Source organism: Myiozetetes cayanensis, unplaced genomic scaffold (genome assembly GCF_022539395.1).
Source record: "Myiozetetes cayanensis isolate MyiCay16 unplaced genomic scaffold, myiCay2020 scf6-25, whole genome shotgun sequence".
Classification (NCBI taxonomy): Eukaryota; Metazoa; Chordata; class Aves; order Passeriformes; family Tyrannidae; genus Myiozetetes; species Myiozetetes cayanensis.
The window spans coordinates 47832511-47852159 of record NW_026087853.1 but is presented as its reverse complement, the minus strand read 5'-3'; the positions used below and the strand labels follow the sequence as shown (position 1 = coordinate 47852159).

General features: G+C 42.3%; 1 protein-coding gene across 4 annotated transcripts in view; it reads right to left on the bottom strand.

Annotated features, from left to right (window-relative positions):
• The window catches only part of PTPN5 (protein tyrosine phosphatase non-receptor type 5), an 82459-nt gene extending 63177 nt beyond the window's left edge, over window positions 1–19282 (bottom strand). Inside the window, exon 1 of one of the 4 annotated variants that reach the window (XM_050336850.1) lies at window positions 19167–19282. The gene's annotated coding sequence lies outside the window, so the exon portion shown is untranslated. Of the gene's footprint in view, window positions 1–1664; window positions 2942–18619; window positions 18748–18840; window positions 18985–19166 lie in introns of those variants that run through there. The other 3 variants (XM_050336847.1, XM_050336848.1, XM_050336849.1) reach the window with 3 other exon arrangements.
• Window positions 19283–19649: the final 367 nt, after the last annotated feature.

The window sequence follows — 19649 nt, the reverse complement described above, 5'->3', positions numbered from 1 at the left end:
CTGGCAAAAATAATGTAACTAGGATGAGGGATCTAGATGCCAACTTATGGAGAGATCAAGAAAGAAGAAACAGGTGCTTAGAGTAAATAGAGACCAATCCACATTACACAGGGTACTAAATAGCTCTGTAAGAGAAATACAGCTTTGTTACTTCTTGAAATTAGCTTGTCAGAGTTACTCAGAGCTAAATGGACACTGACAGATTCTGCCACTGTCAATGAGAGTGTCCTGGAAAACATCTGAAGACTTTGGTCTTTCTCTACCTGTATTCTGGGAGTCTGCTTTCTCCAGTATTGTATGTTTGTGAGATGTCAGTGAAAAGTATGATAAACTCGGAGAATTTTTAGTTCTGGGAACAACACAAGTCTGTTCACTGAATACTTGATCATCTGGTTTTCAGGCCACAGAACTGTAATGTAGCAGTTTGAGAGTCTGTCTTTGGTTTCCTATTTCTCCATTTGCTTAAGATTCAGAGCAAGAGACTGCATACCATTTTGCATATATAGAGTTCTTAGCTCAGTGGGTCCTTAAAATTTCTTGGGGAATTTAAATGAGTCGACTGTCCAAACCACCAACACTTAAGGTTCACTTCTTATTGCATTTAAGATGATGTAACCTTACACTTCAGCAGAAAGAGAGGGGTTTGTTTCATCATCCTGTTCCCTCTGTCTTCCCTATCTATGCAGCTAAAAGGCTGCTGCTTCAGCTTAAGAACTGACAGAAAACTAATTAATTTGGGAGGTGGATTAGACATCATTGGAGGAACGAAAAGGGGATCCTCTTCAGTGGAAGCTCACTGCTAGATTAAATGCTAAGGTGAACTGCACTCTGCTTACAGGGATTTATAGGACATCCCCTGGTGTTCAGCTCAATAGTATAAGAAAGTATCAAATGAAATTCAACTCCTTTGTTACAGCATATTAATTTTTGTGAATTTTATCAAAGAAAGTGAGATCAAACCTCAACTAGGGCAGCTGAATACAAAACTTTCCAACGGCGTTTCCACTGGAAAAAAAATTCTCACTTTTCTAAAAAAAAAAGCATTTTCCAGCCATTAAAAAGGTAAACTCAGATAATTACACATGATATGCACAGCTACCCTAGTGAACATTTATAGCAATTACTTGAAATTCTGATGTCACTCACAATAGATATATCAAGCTGGTAGTTTTAAAAACTTGATCGTGTATTAAAAACTATGACCAATATTGTTTTCTCTGCATAGAGATAAACATCCTGCTCAAAGATCTGAGCTCCTATTTAAAAACAAAACCAAACATTAAGAATAAAAAGCACTCGGTATGGTTCTGAGACACATATGTGGCTGCATTGCATATTCCCTGCCTACACTGACAGTGTGGGAGCTGTTAGTCATCTAATGCGCATATTTGCTTGGCACGATGCCTTTACTTTCGTATGCAGGCAAGGAAGATGATCACCAGTTTACTGTATCCTTACATCTTCATTGCATTTCATCAGTCAGAATGACCAAGCCCTCCCAACTCAAACTACAGGCTGTTAGGAGTCAGACCAGCTCAAAGGGAAATCCAAGCCCAGGGAGGTTGTTAAGCACATTTGTAAAGACAAGGATGACATTTATATTCATGCTGTTTAGACACACTTTATGGTGGGACCTCACAACATGTTTATTTAAGAATAAGGACCTTTTATTGAATAGAGGTCAAATGTAGTTTTGCTTTCAACACTGGTGCAGATCCTTTTGCTATTTTCAAGGGCATTAGAGGTTCTCAAGTTGATTTGCTTTTACTGTTCTTCTCTGCTTCCATTCTGGAAGGACCTGGAGCAGAAACTGGATTTAGTTTTCAAGTAAAGCAGTCATAAAACCTCCTTGCCCCAACTACAGCAGTTCTAGCATCCCAATTTCATTTAAACCATACAAAACACATACATGAAAGGTGTGCCTTGTGAGTGTAATACTGATGGTGAAATCTGAAAAGGAAAGGAAGCAGAATTTACAAGTGCCTCAATGTCAGACTTTGAAGGAATGACTCTGGGCATTTCCCCTCCCAATGGCCTTGGATACTGCAAACTAGTATTCTACCATGAAATATTTCATGGTGCAACCTATTTTGTATGGAATTAAAGAACCAAAGCAACTGCTTTCTGACACACAAGGGAAGGAGCATTTTGAGTGGAGGTAGCTCATGCTGTTTCTTAGATATCTCAGTGGTGAAACCACTTCAAGCTGACTGCTGTACTTATGTCAAGGGGAAGTCTCATACTGCCATCTCCACTGTAGAAACTGGCAAGGTCAGCCTTCAAGGACAATCTGGGACTACCTTGCAGGACCTCTTTAAACCCCTTCCTTATTCTAAGTGCCTTCAGCAATATGGGCTGCTGTGTCTCTGCTGGTTTTGACCCAAATGTGCACAAGGTTGAATTTCTGAGGACTGCAGAGCTTTCATGTAATGTCTGCTGACTGCACTCAGTGTGTTCATATCTAGGTGAAGAAAACAGTCTTTGACAAGAAGGAACTCAGAATAGGTAAGATCTGGTCTGATCCAGTGGAGCTCTGTCTTTAAATTCTATAACGGTAAGGCAGAAGAAGTATGTGGGAAGCATCCACAATAATCAACCATCTCAAGTTAATTAGCAATTAATTTAGTGAGTTACTAAAGTCTAGCAAAGATGAATCCTAAGAGATTCTGGTCACAGTTACCCTGATGTAAATCTAGATTAACTCCTAGAGAGAACATCAATCTCCATGACAGTTACTTCAGATTTACATCCAGCTATTCTGAATTTGTGCACTTGTTTTCACAGCCGTGTGGGAGATCTGTCTCAACACAGATCAGCTCTGCTCTCCTGCAGATTCTGCAAGGTACACAGAGTTACATTTCTGTAAAAACCTAACCTCAGTGAAATGGGGAAATTAACTTCTCCACTCTGATGAGACTTAAGCCTCCCACTTAACAGACAAAAACCCTGCTACAGGGCCTGCCACTAGAAGTGGTCACAAGATCCCCCTTAGTTCTCAGTCTTCCCACAGTAAGAATAATTCCCTCTCACTTGATTTCACAAAGCACAACAACAAGCATTGAAATTAGTACAATCTTTTGCCTAGGACTCTTAAGAGTATTAAGAATACCAAATCCCCAGAGTGCACAGTTTTGAGTCCAGTCTTACAACCCTAGCAAAATCCACATAATCTTTCAAGGTCATCTTTCTAAGAGGCTAAAGAGGGGTAGACACCTTCTGGCCATCAGCACTGACACATGTGATGTTCACTGCAGCTGCATCAAAGAAATTTGATACGAAAAAAGGAGTTCTTGTTCTGCCACATCACCCTTCACCCTTTTACCAATTTTACTCAGCTCTGCATCCACCTCCCTGCACAGCCATCAATTTCACCTTTCTTTTTCTCTAAACTAACCACTGGACAAAATGACGTAATGCACATTCCCACCCACGTGAATTTCAATACAAGTGGTGCAGCCCCGGTCATGGAATTCTGAGCTGATCAGATAAGGTGCAAGCTTGTCTGCTGTGCTTGTGGGTGAGCCAGAGTACAGGTCATAAGTAACAGCAAAGACACATGATGGGCAACATACAAATGACTTAAGTTTGAATTCAAAATATGTCCAGAGAGCTTATGAAACGGTTTGTGGAAACATGAACAGATACTTAGAGTCACTTTCCCTAGATGGTTTAAGGTCACATTAAGAACTTGCATCAATCTCAGTCATATGCGGATTTTATTAAACAAACAAATTTCTCTCTACCAGCCTTACTTTGAAAGAACTGGACACATTCCTACTCCTGTGCCACTGACAAACTCTGTTTGCACTGCAGATCCTAACTGCCTCACCTATTTTTATCCTTTGCAGGAACTGAGTAAAGGTAACCAAAACTGTCATAGTTCCCACCATTCACTCGGTTCAAATGACGCAAGCCAAGTACATCCACAAGTCAGTCAACCCACAGCAGAATACACAGAAGAAAAATGTCATCACTACATAAGCTTTGGTTTTCAGTAGTAACCTACAATTAAAAAAAAAAGGCAAAAAAAGCGCTATTTGTGAGTCTAATGTTAAATTGGAGGGGGGGAGGGCAGTATATTTTTAATCTATAAAATTGCTTGAAAAGGGACAGTTGTTTTTAGAGGGAAGCATTTTAAATGACCCACTAACTCATCTACTCTCTCTTAGAAGAACAACAAAAGAAAAGGAAAAAACGAGATAGATTTTTATACAAAATATTGGTTCTCACTTAAGCATTTAAACGAAGTGGCTGGAAGGTATTTGGCAAGCAACAAATTTAGGGCAGCTGATCTTAGATAATATTTTATCTACAAAGGCCAGGGTCTTACAGGTTAAGCTCCCCAGAACTATTTACCATTTATGAATTTGTCTACAGATACAAATTATGTCACAGTACAGATGGATGAGTATTTTAAGAATAACTATTCCAGAATGCCTATGTTGGTACATGAAGTTATTTAGAAAGTTATTGCACAATGGTGCCGTATAGATAATGTGTAAGCAGAATATTGTATCACATCAAAATAAAAACAATTCAACACTTTTCTGTGATGAAGTAAAATAATCTAGCCTCTAGATGTACCAAAAACTAAGTAAATTCCACAGTACCCTATAATGCTTATCTCAACCTCCATGAAGTTACTGAAGAGAAATAAAGCTAGAATTACACACAAGTCTCAGATGCCTTTTCTGAACTTAACAGAGCTTCATCAACAGGTGAGATACAAATTCAACTGGTTCCTGACATCTGGGTATTGATATCGTGCTTAATTTCAAGAAGAGTAAGTGGACACAAAGCAATCTTTCTTTGTACTGTTTCTCCAAGATCTCACCAGATGACTCATCCTCCTTCCTAAAGTACAGCAGAATCTCTCACATTGTCAGAACCAAAATTGTTTTCTATAGTAGCAAGAGAGAGACTAAAACCAAAATTGGATGCCAGTTCGCAAACTGCCATTAAATTTCCAGGAACTCAGTCCACCAAGGAGCATTACTGCACCCTAGAGAGTCCTTAATGAGTACTGTCACATTTGCAATAGGCTAGTTAAGGTTGTGTCAGCATTTAGGTTATAAATCCCTCATTATATGTTAGCAAAACATTCCTGAAGCTTACTGAAACATGATATACAGGATTCCACTCTGGAAGGGAGGTAGAGAGAAACTGTTAGTACCACAGTAGATTGGATTTCATGTTTTAATTCAAAAATACAAAAAAAAAAAAAAAAAAAAGAAGCCTTGAGCCATTTCAAGTTCCAAAGGCAGAGAACATTTTGGCAGGCATTTAAGGCTAAATCCTGGAGGTGATAAGTGCCCTTGACTCTAATCTCGGTGGGACATATGAGTTGCCAGCATTCCCCCAAAGAACGAGGGATCACCAGTGCCTGAGGACATGTTTGTACCAATGGGCATTACAGCTCGTAGCTGTTCTGTGGTCTGGATCACAGTTCATCTATACTTTCTCTGTTTTTCTGTGCTTAGAGAGCCTGATCCTTCTTTCATCACAAGGCTGAAGACATCTACAGTCCAGGGGGTCTGGAAGATAAGCACTATAAACCTGCAAACATGATGAAATATGCAGTACATATAAGAGCTCTATGCACAGAATATACTTAGTGTTAGATGGACCATTACTTTCCCCTGGATGTTCATATGTGGTGTATTTCACAGTATGGGCATTGTTTTTATAACTACAAAACATACAGCATCCAGTTTGGAACTCCTACCATTTCCAGCCCCACCAGCTGGAGCAGAGTGCATGCTCCTGAATTCTAGTTCTTGGAAATGGATTGCAGTAGTGGGGAGAGGAAGCAGCATTAGACATCATTAAGAAAAGGGGCAGAGCAGACAGAGGCACTTCATGCCCATCCAAGTCTGCATTAAATGGTCTCAGAACTCAAGTAAGGCCAGTAAGGTTAAAAACAAGGGTGGTAAGCTCATAGTAAAGCCAGTTAAGTGCTTTCAGTACCAAATGGAGGTGCATCGGCTGACTGCTTCCATCCTTTGCTGTCCTGAGTGCCTCTAAATGCCCTGTGATACACCACTTTGCATCCTTCAGTACTCCTGTTACATTCACAAGGGTGCATATACACACAAGAACCACCTTCAGTGCCTCAGGCTTTGGCTGCAGCCAGGTCTGTCCCACCTGTGAACCCCAGCCAACTCACAGTGGGGCACGCAAGGACCCCCTTTTATCCTGCCTCATGCCTTGTGGCTGTGTGACAGGTGACAGTACACTGGTACCAGGGCTCCAGGGCCATGCCACAGACTCACTTGCTTGCTTTGTTTTGGTTTTTCTTGACTTGCAGCTCAGCATTTACTACTACCCCTTCAAAGCACCTACCCCTTGAAAAAAAAAAGCAGAATGGCTCTCGTAGACTCCAGGCTGCAGCTCAGGAGGCAGTGGCAACCTGCTATGACTTTTTCTTGGAAAGGAAGTTAGATATAGCAACTCCGGTTCTAGGTCAGGACTCAGCAGCTCCCCACCCTGTCCGATGTAAGACTTCCCACATTAGGACAGTATTATTTTAATTTTACTAAATTGTATTAAGTATTTGGATATTATAAGCTACCAAAGTGCCACACATATATGCACATGAAACATGACCACTTCTGAAACGCACACTACATTTAAAAAGCTTATCCATTCACAACACACTAAGACCCTGTAAGTCAACAGCTGACACTTATCCTGACTAGCAATTAATGATGAGAAATCATAATGTAACTCAGAACCTGTGTGTTTCACACACTGTTGTCTCACCAGCGTAAACCATGGTGAGCCTGACCTTTGTGCATAATTTCTCTCTTTCTACAAACAGACAGAGTTTACTGGCATGGTAAATAAATCTTACAGAGGATTGAATCAGAAGGCAGACAATGCTCCAGAAAGAAGAGTTTCCTGGTTTCCGAATGGTATCTTCCTGTTTGCTAAACAGTCGTCTTCTCAGGTTAAACTGACCCACTGATCTTGGGATGCCACACATATCTGAAGGGAGTAGAACTGGTTATCCCAAAAGGGTGAATGCACCATCTCAAACCATCAGTGTATCACTACTGTAGCCATTTAGCCTATTGCTGCCACAGCCTTAAAAATTAATGAGTTCTCCAGGGAATATATAGGCAGAATGCTCAAAGCAAAAGAAGCTGCTGCCAATACTGTTTTCCTCTTCCCTAGACACCACTTCAAATCAAAACAGAAGAGCAGCTTTTGCCTCCTAGCTGAGTATCAAGATCCTTTCAGACAGAAAACAACACCTATGGTCTGTGTGGACAGCCCTTGAAATTTCCCAACTTGCGAGCCAACACCACCTAGTCTGACCTTGTTCCCACTGCCACCTGGGGGGCGACTTCTGCTATAAAAATTAAACATGAAGAGAAACTAAGCTTCATTTTGGAGTAACTTCTGAAGTTATCTTAATCCAAGTTTTATGAAGATGCTAAACCTTGCTTAGAAATTATAACCTGCATACAACTAAAAGGGGTACTTACTTTCTCCAGCTCTACCACTGACTTGATTTCTCACTTTTCCTTTACTGTGCAACAGTCAACAACACAGTCACAGACATGATAATGGCATATACACAGAAACACAGGTCAGCAAAGTCGTTTCTTTAAGGAAACATCTCACATAAAAGGGAACATCAGCAGATGGGGCCCTGCTCCTGCATCATACTCTTCAAATGTGAAAGCCTGGCAGGTGCAGAGTGGGACAGGAACAATCAGTCTCTCACCCTTTCCAACTCTTGCTTTTCATGGCACCACTCCACACAAAAGACACAAAAAAGAAACAGCTTCTTTTGCCTTCCAATCTCTTCGCTTCCCCAAAACCACTCCACCATTAACCAGTGTCACTGAGAAACAGTCTGCCAGAAAAGGTTTAGAAATCCTCAAACAAAATGCATTAAGCATTCAGAATTATCATCAATTAACAGCTCCAGAACAACACATGAGGGATTAGCACAGAAGAGGAGCTTTGAAATTTGCACTGATCTAAGGTCTGAGACCAATTCTTGAACAACAGGGGAAAAAAATACTTCTCTAGGACAAAGGACCAATACCATGCAAATCACTGTGACGAGCAAGCAAGGCTTTATCTAGCCTGACATGTTAGCAGGATCTCAGATTTCTGCTCATCTCTACCTCTGGTAACTCATGAAGCATGAGCTCTTAAAATCATGCAGCAACCAAAAAAGAAAATTGGCAATCACAACGAGCTAAATGCAATGTTAAAGTTCAATATTCCAGGAAACTGGCCTAAAAATGGTTGGATGGATTAATGTGGCATTTTCCAGGACCAGTACATCAAGATGATCTTTCCAAATACCTGCTGTGTTCTCAGAACCATAATGATGTCCACAGCAATCAGTTGTGAAAGAGTAAAAACCCAGAAGCAAATTACTTTCATGTATCCTGTAGTGGTGGCCATCAGCTCATTTCAGCCCATGATGAAGTCCCTCACAAACAAGGGATTCTACAGCTGCTGGGGAAAAGTTGCTTCTTTCATACTTGGACAATACCAATATAAATCAGAAGCTGCTACTCTGACAGGACATAGAGGAGAGGGAGGTTTCTACTTCCCTGGTTTGAAGCCTTTGTGGCAGAGGGTTACTCAGCTCTTTCTGAGAGGAAGGGAAATACATAGCTAGAGTTGCTGACACTTGGACTGGAGAGCTGATGGACACAGATGGACAGGGTGAAAGCCATGCAGAGTGTAGCAGAGATTGGTATCAGCTGGGGGAAAAAAAAAAAAAAGGAAGAAAAGTTTGTAGATAGGAAACTCTATATTCCAAACTGGAATAAACATCCGGTTTCAAGGACAGACAGTAAATTAGCTCAGAGATCTACTCTCAATTTTTACTTCTGCTCAGCATCAACAACCCAGGGAGTAAGCTGGATGCCTTAATAAAGCAAATTCCCAAATGACAGCAGACACTATTCCAGCTAGCTTTGGACTGCCTTCTCCTCCCAGCACAATCAGCAATCTCATAGGCACAGCTTTACAAATCCCAGGCCACTAGACAAACACCAACAGGCTGTGACAGAACACAGTGAATTCAGAGTTAGCATGAGCAGAACTTTTAAGCAAATTTGCCAAACAGAATAGAATCTTTTTCTAAATCTTGAATGCACAGACAGTGGGCTCTTCTGTCCAAACACTGGAACCAGCATAATGACTGAATCAGCATCTTACAACTGGTACAATTTTTGGGGTTAAAAATCTCCTTAATTAAAGTTAATAAATGTAACTTTAAAGTCACGCCTAGGACTAACACAAAGCAACAGTTCTCAATTTAAACTAATGCCAACTAATATAATGTAATCTAATCCACTCAAGGATAACAGACTGAAAACTGATGTTCTGAGCTGTGTTGCAAATAAAACACTGTTGCTTTAATTGCTGGTTCTCTCATCACTACATAACTTTAGAGCACTGAATCTCAATTTGTGATCTGCTGCCCACTGACAACACAAAGAACTGTGGCAAATGGTCAAAACTACATTCAAGATCTGCAGTGTTTCCAGTCAGGAGTCTGAGGGGTTAGGGTGCCAGAGAGCACACAGGAAATTCAAAGGGATGTTTTTTCCTAAAAAACTCAGGGCATACATTGTTCTACATGATGCATAAAGCTCAAAAGAGTTAAAAGAGCAAATGGCAGTGCCTGCTTCAGGGACAAAACAAATAATTAAGAAATTTGGAATGTTAGAAAATGTACATAGCATGGAGAATATCACATATGTTTACAGTAATTTACCACAAAGGACAGAGTAGCATCTGAAAACATGGTTTAAGACAATAAGTAACGGGCTAAAATACACACAGCATTTGGGCACTCAGCTCCTTATGTGTCAGGGCAAGTCAGGCATCATGTAAGTATAAGAAAAGTCCTCCTCTAATTTAAAAGAAAATATTAACTTTTTAAATTATGTGACCATTCTAAACAGGCTCTGAAGATGCAAAAGCAAACCCCAGCAGAATAAAATAGCCATTACATGCTTTTTAGTCACAGGATTTGTTACAATAATTCTTGAAGCTCCCAGCAGTTTCATAACAAAGTAGTCACATCTGCAGTTTCACAGAAATTATCATGTCTGTGCCAACATTTCATCTCACAAATGTTTGCAGGCTCCGATTTCCATGTTTGGAAGAAGACTGAAACAAGTCAACTACTTACATTATTCCACCTCCCTGGCTTGCTATTCTCAGACTTAAGGAGCAAAGGCTTTGGTCAGTGTAATGGAATGGTGGCAGTGATCTCCACTGGCAAGGGAGGCTCTGCTCCTAAATGAGACAGACACAGCCTCGCCCCAGGCTGGTAATATACACTGCAACTGATACTGAAAATGAGGGAACAGATGCTGTTGGAGTACCAAATGGAAGACATTCTGGGAAAGAAATAAACCAAATCTAGCCATACTCAACCAGTTAAGGTACAGGAAGGAAGCTGGAAGTCTCTGTTTCCAGAAGTAAAAAGGACTATGCAGAACTATCAGAAAAAAAATGTACTGCCCGATGAATAAAATGGGTTCCCACTCTCAGAATCTCTGGATGATGCTAGAAAAAACCCAACATACTAAGTATAATTTATTTACCTCTATTATAAAAAACCAAACCAAACAAACCAACCCCCAGAAAACAAACAGCAAGTGTAATTCAGTAAGTTCAAAAGTGGAATCGCATATCCAAGCGAATGCTTCAAATAATATCTCTGGTAAAACAAGTACTCCCTTAGGGAGGCTGAATCAAGATGCCTAGCTTGCTTTTAAGTGTCCTGACCTAAACATTGTGACCTAAATCTTGCAAGAGCAGAGAAAAATGAAACCTCAAGCCCACATGGATTCTCACTAGCATTAGAAGGCTTACAATGGTTTGCCTTCTGTACTATTTTATGGGAGTATATGCCTATATTTAAAATGGTCCAAACTTTGTTCAAGGCCAAGACACCAGTATGAGCTGCAAAATTTTATTACTGACTGAGAAACACAGAATGCATCCACGAAGATCCACTGGCCTGCCTTTTCAACAGGCAGCTACTCAACAGAGAATTGTAAGAACACGTCTCCAGAGTGACTGTGTGGAAAATCTTCTGCTACTTGTGTTGTCACCACAGCTGCACAGGACAACTGTCAACCTACAACCCATGGACTGCTTGTCACAACCCAATTTTCAGAAAGCAGCCAGGATCAGTGAGCAGGGTCAATAGACTGTTCTCCTCCCTTGTACTTCTCTCAACCAAAGAAGAAACTTCTGAAGTCCTCTTCTCCCTATACCCTTAATGTTCATTTAACAACTGTCATTCTACACTAGTGAAGTAAAGCTGTGGTCCTGGCAAACTGGTGGGTGGCACAAATGGGGCTACAAAAAGCAAGGTAGCTAACTATTTGTTCAGCTTTTTTAACCCTGCCTTCCAAAAGGGCACAAAGCTCATTACACATACCAGTACAGCCTTCCCCTTAACTCACAGTCACCTCCACCTAAAAAAGTCTGCAATGCTGTTGGCTGCTAAAAATCTCCTGCCATTGAAACAGCAGGAAGAGAAAGAAGGTAGTAATAGGAATGACCTGCTTTTACAGACTGCAAGTCATCTATTATGAAAATGGTTATTATTTATAGCATCTGGAAGATACATTCAGAACAAATACCCTCACTGTGCAAAATTCTGAGCTTTTTTTCCCCCAGAAGTTTTGGTTCCTCAATGATATGTGAAAATGTTCTGTGTGTCTTTACAAAATGGCAGCATTTGTTTTTTCTAACAAACTCTACGCTACACTTGGAGGATTACATCTCTGGTATTACAAACAGAATGTGGTCTCCCACTGAAGGGGAGTAGCAACTATCTACACGGGAAAAAGTAAACATTTCTCTCAGGGTATAAACCACAAGGACCATTATTATCTGGAGTGTGGAATTAAGGAAAAAAAGAGACACAACCTCATTTTGAAAGTGAGGTATACAATGGTCCAAATGAATTAAACATCTAAATTCATCTAAGCTGCCCCTGCTAAGAGGTGAAATCAGAAGGGAATTAAACTATAAGTGTTTTAAACAATAAGTAGTATACTGCAGTTTCAACAATGAAAGAAGGTATGCACAAACTTAATATTAGTAAATTTAAATGGTCCTGTTCGGTCTTCAAGGATGTGAAAGTTCTGAGTTTCTGCTTCTAAGAATGTCAGAAACAAGAGAGGTAGGCTATTAAAAAACAAATAATTAAATAACTGAAGGTGACCCAAATATCACAGATTATATTGCCTCAACAAAAACATTCTTTTAGAAAAGATTCTCCATTTAGATTTAGGTTCATTCACAATTTTAGAATATATTTTATCTCACCAGGACTGAATTTATTATAATATGTCTTTTGACTCTCCTTTGCAATGACGTCATAGGCTGATGTGGTCCCAGAGTGCAATAACTGTCAATTACTTCAGAGCTTGACATGAGAAACATAACTTGCGTACTACAAAGTAAATCTAAACTGCTTACTGATTCTTAACAAAATTTCTACAATTCTGAAAGGACTATTTCCTTCAGGCATCTTGTTTGTAGCTTTGCATGAATAGTCCCCACCATTCCGCATCTGCTGCTCCTCTGCCATTTATTTAAAACAATTTTATTCTTTATTCACTGAAGTTTACAGACTAGTGCTATTCTTATACCAATTTTCAACATCTAATTCTTAATACTACATAATGCAAGTTATCTTTACCTGTATCCCTTGCATTTGAGTAAAAGTATATATACACGCAGAACTCATGGGATCTAGGGACATGGTGATTTCTAGGTATAACTCTGATTTCAGTAAACATGCATTTGAAGAAGTCTGTCATTTTCTGCTGCAGTAATAACAAATGATACATCATTACCTAAAGAAACAGCTGTAAATACAAAGTATTTACAGAATATGCTGGGTTGGAAGGTACCCACAAGGATCATCGAGTCCAACTCCTGGCCCTGCACAGAACCATCCGCAACAGTCACACCATATGTCCAAGAGTATAATCCAAACACTTCTGGAATTCTGTCAGCCTTGGTGCTGTGACCACCTCCCTGGGGATCCTATTCTAGCACCCAACCACCCTCTGGGTGAAGAACCTTTTCCTGATATCCAACCTAAACCTCCCCAACACAACTTCAGGCCATTTCCTCAGGTCCTGTCACCAGTCACCACAGAGATCAGTGCCTATTCTTCTAAATAGAAAGTATTCTGTTCACTATACATATACCAAATAAACAAAGGAGTGCATATGTAAGAGGATATTTAACCTTAAATTCTCATATTGAGTTCACAGATGAAAATGCGTATCTTTGCCAAAGCACATGTACTTTGAAGATCTTTGGACTCTTGTTACACCTCTACCTGCATTGTTATTGGGCTCCTTTTGTTGTTTTATTCTCCTTTTACATTTGATTTCACCAACTCCTGGAATAGTAATTTTAATCTAAGGATCTGTCTACACAAGGCTACCTACCAAAAATGCCATTCTGAAAATTTAGGCATATATACTGCCAGTTCATAGCCTGTTTCAGCAAGAGGCAGGCATGTACGGAAAATAAGCTTGGTACACTAATGTTATCAAATTTCCGTATGTATATTAACCCTCCACCTCTCAACAACATACATCTGTCTCCTCCATCTCTCAGGGTACCATAGGAATGCAAGCCAGCATTTGATAATGGCCTACCAACAAATAGAAACACACTTTGCAAGATTCTTTCTGCATTTATTGTTTCTTACAAGAACTCTGTAATGAAGATGAAAGGAAACGGAAGGCAGAGATAAGGTTCTTCCACTTTTTGAAAGGGAAAAATCTAAGTCTACTGGACTTGCCCACTGTCTTTTCCCCCCCCCCCCAGGGGCAGCAATCAATCACTTATCTGCCAAGGATGGTGGTGGTTTTTTGTATTTAACATTGGGGTTACAATTGTGCAATGCATTTCAAAGCATCATACACAGTGTTGGTGTCCAAGACTCCTGACTTTTAACCTCTCTGCTAGTGACAGGACGCTATACTACAAAAGGCCTCAATGATAAAAACAGATTTTGCAAGAGTGGGGAAATCATTCATATGAGATATTTTGCATATTTCATTACATCAAGGACTTCATGACCTTTGTCAACTGCAGATTTCAAACAGCCTACTGAAAATGAACTAACATCTTCAGAACACACAGCTTTGAAACAGAGACTCCTTTGGCACCTGCAGTTTCGGTTATGCAGTAAAGCTTACACCGTCCATTTCCTCGATTTACTAGCAGCTCTAGAAACAGTTATTCAGAACTGACAGGTGCAGATCTCAGGTTCAACAGGACAAATAAAAATTACTTCTTCTAACGTAGAGGGATTCAATTCACATTTACTTGCAGAGAAAACCTAGCTGCCTCATAGTCATGTTAGCGTAGCTGAACCAAAACAAACTTATCTACACAGGTCCTGGCAGCAGTCTCTAGCCCACTATTAATTTTCTTCGTGAAATAACTCCTTGTAAAGTCAAGGACATCTAGTCCTCCTTAAGACTTACAGTTTCACACTACACTATGGTGCCATCTTATGCTGTCAGTGTCTGCCAGGAACTCTGAAGCTCTATCCTCCATCAGCTTCTCTAAGGAACATTCTTATCTTGCACAAAACTGCTGTCTTCAGAGTCCTGAGCGCTCATCAGCACTTTTAATGAAACATGAGCTGTGGACAAACGAGTGGTAGAACAATTCTAATGATAGATGAATTACATTTGAATGATTTTTTAGAAGCAGTGTAATTAAGACTAGTTGTCTCATAGCTTATGCAGGTTAATGAAGCAGTGTATGCACACAGATACCAGTTTGGATAGCGACACGGTAGCTGTGGGTGTGAAAGTGGGCATAACTAGCAAGGAGCAGGCTCTGCACACTGCAGGGATTAGTACTTCTCACTGAGGCTTCCAAAACCCCTCTGAAACTATGGCACATCCAGAAGTACCAAGTTTGCACACACAGGATTATGAAGGCAGTTTTCATGCTAAACACATGCATGCCCCTAAAAGATATGACATGCAGTTTTCACTCATTCTAGCACTCACTGCTATTTGAGCTCAGCCTCAGATATTCTCTTCTAAAAGATGGACTAAATGGCTTTATTATATTGTCAAGTGACTGTCAAGGCTAGTCTGAAGGTGTTTCTCTGATGATAGATAAGGGAGGTCACAATCTCCCTGTAACTTAATCAAGTTGCTTATACTTAAAAGGTGAGTGTGTCAAGCACAAGAGTTCCCATTAGCACACACAGTTGTGCCCACAAGTCAGAGTTGCTATAAAAATACAGAAGGTTGCACTATCTAGCTGTTATACCCATAAACACTGTAGTGCAACACAGCCTGAAGCAGTTATGATACTGAATCACAAAGAAAACAAGAAACTATTGTTTTGTGCTAGAGGTCCAACTCTTAAAAATACTAAATATTTTGGGCAGCTACTCATGACCTTAAACCAGGGTCAGACTTGACTTTCTATTACACCCATCTCTTAGAGCTGCAAAAATAGGGATTTGAGCCCAGCTGAAAGAAGTTAGGAAAGGCTTCTCCAGCTCCAAACAGGTTAGGAGTCAGGTTACATGTAGGAGGTCATTAAACAAGGAAGGGTTAAAAGGAAAAAAGACACAAACCAATAACATACCACCTACTGTCATTCTAGATGGTCACAAATCAGGACTCTTACAACACAGGAGCTCGAATCTGATTTCTAACATGCAGATTATTACTATACTAGCTCTTTAAAATGTTGCTCAAAAATCACAGGAAAAGTTGGTTCTGTAGGATTAAGGAATGAGTCTGAAAAGAGCATGAGCTCCATTTTGAGATAAAAAATCCTGTCATCTTCCAGAGATATTCAAAACCATTGCCTTTCTTGAATATCAGGGCTCACTTGCTATGTGGTAGCACACATACATATAGCACACACATACTCTGCATCTCTTCTGGCCTTATTCTGCTAAACATGCTTTAGTACAAATCAGCCTTTCAGTTCTTAAATTTCACTTGCATGTTTTGTTTGCAGGAAGTCTCAAATATTCTCTAAAGTAGAAACACTTTATTTCTGAAAACTAAAGATAAGCTCTTTAAGCATCAGTTTAAACCAAGAAGCCGTTCCCTATCGTAGGTTGAATCTCAGGTCACATCAGTCACATTTTACGGTGGCCTACACAGGATAAGAAACAAACTGAAAAAGAACTGTGAAACTGTGAGAGCACAATTCTCAGTCATTCTCAGAAGCTGGGATTCTGTTATGCACCTTTTAAAAAACCTACAAGTCAGGCTCTTCTACAAAAGCCTGCAGGGCTCTAGTCTCTGTTGCCTCTTCTGCCTCTTAACTCAACATCCCACAGGACAGAGTGGTTTGGTTACGGAACTAACAAGCAACCAAACCTGGCAAAACTCCCTGACTTTTGGCAAGGATTGGTTTGTGGGCAACAGCAAGGTAAACCCAAGCAAATGGAATACTTCAATGCAGTTTGTTAGGCAAATTTACTCATTTTATTCTTGAAACAGAGATTTCCTAATTGTACATTGGGTTCACTCCCTTCATTGAACAAACTTAACTTCCCTATCTCATCTGTTCTGTCGACAAGCCCAAAACAGAGCTATATGGCTCTCTGTTTTAAACAGATGCAGAAAGTCAGAACAGAGGGTTTTATTCTGCTGTGCTGCAAATCAGTGTAATTGCTACTGCTGCAGCAACATCTGCCTTTCCAGATACTGAGAAAGCAGATACTGGAAAGCAACCTGCTACATAATGGAATTTTGAGATCCAGAAAACAAAATAAATGCTTGCAAAAACTTCTCGTTTTTTCCCCACTCTGCCTTTTGGGTTTTTCTTAAAGCATAAACTGCACAACAGAAAATAACTCTTCCATTTCAAACCAGTTTATGTACTTAAAAGCTGTGTGTGCTTATTTCCTTTTGTGCTTTGTATTTTATCAATATCAACATCAAAAGATCCATGTTATAATTGTTCAGATTTGCATTCTTTTTGTGTTTTCTGTCATTTATCACACTAAATTGTTACTAAATTGATAGTCTTGCTATTTAAAGGCTCTTGTTCTTGTTTTACATGCATAACATCCAGTTGGCAACTCTTCCTGCAGTGGAGTAACAAATATTTTAAAGTTTAGCTCTTAAACCATAACAATGCTAAATAAGCAGTAAAAAAAACAAACCTACAAACCAACGACAAAATACTACAAAGGATCATGTCTGTTCAATTATAACAAAACTAATAAAACAGGAGAACGTGATGCGCTTACCTTTCTGCACATAGCTGCTGAAAATCTTTGGACTCATTATATGCAAATGTAAAGTAATAGTGACCATTTTATTCACATTGAAGTCAAGGGCTTAAATTTTCTCTCTCAATGGACACATATTGAGCCCCTGAACAATCCTTGGCTTTGGACGTACAACCCTAATTCAAATATAGCAATGAAACCACTGGCAAAAATCATTACATTCTGCTACTCCAAAGGAACAAACTGGAAGTGTAGGGCAAACAGTGAGAAAATTTACTTCAGATATTCTACACAGTAAAATTCAGCACTCTGTCATGTACCACACAACTTCTGAAATCAACATGAGCTCTGGGTCTGTCCAAGATTGGAACCTGAGCCACTAACTGCATAATCCATACAACAAAGAAGTTACCATCTCAAACTGACTAACACTGTGATCAAACAAACAAACAAACAAAACTGGTTCCTCAGTATATATGACATGAAATTAAAAAAAGAGGGTAATGCAGTCACATTTCTTCTGAATCTGTAATGTATTGCTCTAACACAAGCACAGAATCTGATCATCAGCTGTAAATCTTTGCCAATCAGGTGGCAGCCAGCAGAGCTGAATCCGAACCTTGGCAACTCCGTAAAAAGAGCTTAACCTACCAAATTTCTTTTTCCTTTTCTACCATAATGTAACAATCACAGTCTCACCAAAACGTAATCGCGTAACAAGATAAACCTGTGTAAGGTTTGGAAAAAATCGTCTTAATTGCAAATGAGCTCACAGGGTACATGTGAACTGTCTTCTGTTCCACCCATAACTCCACCAAAATCCAGCTGCACATAAGTCTCCAGCTTCCCAGCACTTTATTACCTACCACGGCAACTATCCTGCTCTCAGCACTGCCATCTAGTAGAAAGCGGCAGCGTACCACGGGCTGCCTGGAACATCAGCTCCCAGACAGCAGTATTCCCGGAAAGCATTGCAAAGCTGTTGCTGCTGCTAAAATTTTAACTGCAGCCGGTAGTTAACTACCGACTGTGCCAGTTTCAAAGCAGCCTCCCCCGAATCTCCTACCCCTTCGCAAGCAAGATCCGCTAAGCGAGTACACCGGCGTGTGCTCCGCGTATCTTGGCGTTCTTTGGCGGGGGAAAACGGGAGAAAACCCCCGGCCCTGTGCACGCCGCCACCGCGCCCCGGGCCCTGCGCCCAGCGGGCAGAGGGAGAGCGGGGCGGGCGGCTCGGGTGTGCGCCCCCAGCCCTGCCCGCGGGAGCGGGAAGGCGAACGCACCGCCGGCTGCTCCCCCCGGACCCGGCCCCTCGCCCGGCAGCCCCTCCGCGCACCGGCCGGGCTGATGCGGCTTGCCCACCTCCGAACCCCGTCCTTCCCCGGGGGACCGGGCTGCCGCTGTTGCATCTCTCTCTGTGCAGCAGGACGAAATAGGAAGCGGCTGCAGGAAGAGCCAAGCAAGGGAGACCTGTCCCGCCCGCCGCCCCCGCCGCCCGGAGGCGCAGCCCCGGCGTGCAGCCGCCCCCGCAGCCCCGGAGCGGCCGCCGCAGCACGGCACAGCCTTGCCTTGCCTCGCCTTACCTCGCCGCCCCGGCTCCGGGGATGCGCCGCCGCTGCCTCCCGTGCCCGCCCCCACCTGCGCCGTCCCTCGCAGCCCGGCGCTCAGGTGCGGAGGGAGCACAAAGGCAGCGCCGCCCGCTGCGGCGCGGCGGGAGGTAGCGGGTTTTCCCTCCCTCGCTGAGCCCCCAGCCCCGCACCGCTGGTAGCCGCCCGGTCCACTCCCCTCCCTCCCCTGCCGGTACCGAGCGCCAGCCCACCTCAGCCCGCCGCGGGGCCGCCCCCCGCCCGGAGCCGTCCCACTTGCCCCCAGCCTCCCCTCAGAACCCTCTCAGCAGCCCCCCCCGTACCTCCAGCGCTGCGGCTGGTGGCGGCACTACGGAGCGCCCCTCAGCCCTGGGAAGTTCCCCAGCCCCGGGGGGAGCTGAGGGGGACATGCTGCCCTACGTAGCCCCCCGCCATTGGCGCCCACCAGGCTCGTCTCTCCCCCGCGCCGCCCCCGCAGCCCCCTGCAGACAGGTACGGGCAGCCTCCCCAGCGCCGGGGCACCGGCCCCTCCGCCAGACAGGGCGCCTGCCGCCCCCCGCCCCGTCGCCGCTGGGGGTGTGTGTGTGCCGAGGGGGGGACAGGTGACGAGCGGCAGGAAAGAGCCGCTTCCCCCCCGGCGGGAAGGTCCGTGGTGCAAAACCGCTCCCGCCTTCCCCCTTTCCCCGTCTCTGCAGATGCCCCCGGGAAGGGCTGCGAGGCTGGCAGCGACAACAGCCGCCCCCTCCCCCGGGAAAGCTGTTCTCCCTTCTTCTCCCTCGCTCGCCTTCTTTTCAGCTCGGCCGCTT